At 63.5% G+C, this 1,965-nt stretch overlaps 1 protein-coding gene across 4 annotated transcripts in view; it reads left to right on the top strand.

Moving 5' to 3' along the window:
* The first annotated feature begins 280 nt into the window (after positions 1–280).
* KAT6B (lysine acetyltransferase 6B) overlaps positions 281–1,965 on the top strand; it is a 108,217-nt gene continuing 106,532 nt past the window's right edge. The window contains exon 1 of one of the 4 annotated variants that reach the window (XM_039727342.1): positions 281–430. The gene's annotated coding sequence lies outside the window, so the exon portion shown is untranslated. Of the gene's footprint in view, positions 431–492; positions 822–1,965 lie in introns of those variants that run through there. The other 3 variants (XM_039727341.1, XM_039727343.1, XM_039727344.1) reach the window with 3 other exon arrangements.

Here is a 1,965-nt window from a genome sequence, read left to right as displayed (position 1 = left end):
CGCCGCCCCCCAAACTTTATCGCCTTCCCCCCTTTCCCTCTCCCCCTCTTTTTATAATTTTTTTAAATTATTTTTTTTTTTATTTTATTGAGGCAGAAAAGGTGGGGGGAGCTCAATTTCCCACTTGCCAACAGCAGATAAAAAAGTGGGGAGGGACCTCTTCTGTCACAGCCTATGTAGATTAACCTTTCAATTAGCTGTTATCAGGTCCTGTGTCTTAGCACCAGTCCTCGCAATCTGCGTCCGCCCGCACCGGGGAGGCTGGAGGTCTGGGGTGGGTTTCTGTTTTAATTTCTAAATTAATGATAATTGCTCGCGTGGCTCCCCTCCCCCGCCGGGAGCCGAACGCGTGTGTCTGATCTGCCCGTCCACCTTTTAGTGTTTTGGAGTGAGAAGAGGAGCCCCGCGGAGGAGGAGGAGGGGAGACAAGGTATTCTCTCTGTATTCATCTTCTTTTTTCCCCTCTCGCGGAGGGGCTTAGGGAAGGTAACTGGTGCAATCAATCCGCTGGCTGGGGATTCCCTCCACCCCCTCCCCGGCTCGTCTGGCTCTCCTGGCTGGGTCTCTCCAGTGTGTATGTGTTTGGGGAAGGGGGTGGGGGGAGGCTGTGTTGTTGTTGTGTTCCTGGCTCTGCTTGCAGCCAGGAGAGAGAGCGAGCGGGCGAGCGAGAGACAGAGCGGAGGGAGCGAGCGAGCGAGAGAGAGAGAGGAGCCGCGATCGCGTTTCAGGGGCAGCACATTCCGCAGGAACCGCTGCTGCAGAAACACACACGGGCAGAGAAAGGAGGTCATTGCGAGCAAAGGGGGGAACCTGCATCGGAGGTTAGATTCCCAGGAGTTTACGCGGGGGATAATAGGAAGCATGCGATGGGGTTTGTTTTGCGTTGGGTGACAGGCTGCAATTTGCCATAATAACCCCCTTTCCCTCCCCTCTCCCAGCGCAGGGGGCTTGTCACCAGGCTGGGTACTTTTTTTCCTTTAGCACCGGAGGCTGCTGCACGTGTTTGCGCTGGGTGAATGCATTGCAACGCGCTGCAGGGAGGGAGAGCGGCAGGGCTGCATGGGCTGGGGAGAGGGGGAGCGGAGCGGCAGTGGATGGCTGAGGGTTTTGTGCTGCATGTTCCCACCCTGTCTCTCTGAGGCGGCGATTGTTCCTTCGCAGACGGGGTGACAGAGGAGTCCCTGCGCTTCGCATGGCGAAACTTGCAGGGACCTGCATGTGGCTGCAGAGCTGGGAGTCATTGTCGTGGTGCCCGTTCCCGCTCCCTCCTCCCTCCCTCCCGCGGCGGAGCGGGGTGTGTGTGCGCGATAAGCGGCTGCCAGTGCCAGGCGCCCTGGGAGCCCGCTGCTGGGAGCGTGCCGCTCCATCTCGCCCGCCCGGGCCGGTGCCAGCCTCTGAGGCACGCGCGTGACGCTCAATATTTAAGGCGGCTCATTAGTGTGTGTCGCGCGCCCGCCCGCCCTGCCGAGCTGGTTCAGGCGGCCGCCGCCGGTGCCTCGGCAGCGCTCGCGCTCCCGAACAAACTTCGGGAGCGAGCGGGTGGGCGAGTGTGTGGCGGCGGCGGCGGCCAGTGTCAGCCGCCGGCCCCGCCCCCTCCCGCCGCCGGGCGGTGCTGAGCCCGCGGGGAAGGGGCGCGCCGCGTGATTGACAGGCAGGGCCCGCCAATGGGAGCGCCGGGCCGGTTGCTGGGCGGGCCGGGGCCGGTGTGGGCGGGTGACGGACAGCCCCCCCCGGCCCGTGAGCGCGCAGCGGCGTGCGCGGCGCGGGCCAATGGCGGGCGGCGGTGGGCGGGGCGCGGGGTAGGTAAGGTTTTAATGAGCCTCCATTGGGCTGTAATCAGTGTCATGTCGGATTCACGTTAAGTACAACAGGGCGAGACAAAATGGCGGCGTAGGTGCGCCGAGCCGCGCGCGGCGGCAGCGGGGCGGTCGCGGCGGCCGCGGGCAGCGCGGAGCGGGGCGGGCG

Source organism: Passer montanus, unplaced genomic scaffold (assembly GCF_014805655.1).
Source record: "Passer montanus isolate IOZ18808 unplaced genomic scaffold, ASM1480565v1 scaffold61, whole genome shotgun sequence".
NCBI lineage: Eukaryota > Metazoa > Chordata > Aves > Passeriformes > Passeridae > Passer > Passer montanus.
Note: the sequence above shows the minus strand (reverse complement) of the source record. Positions and strands in the feature narration are given on the sequence as shown.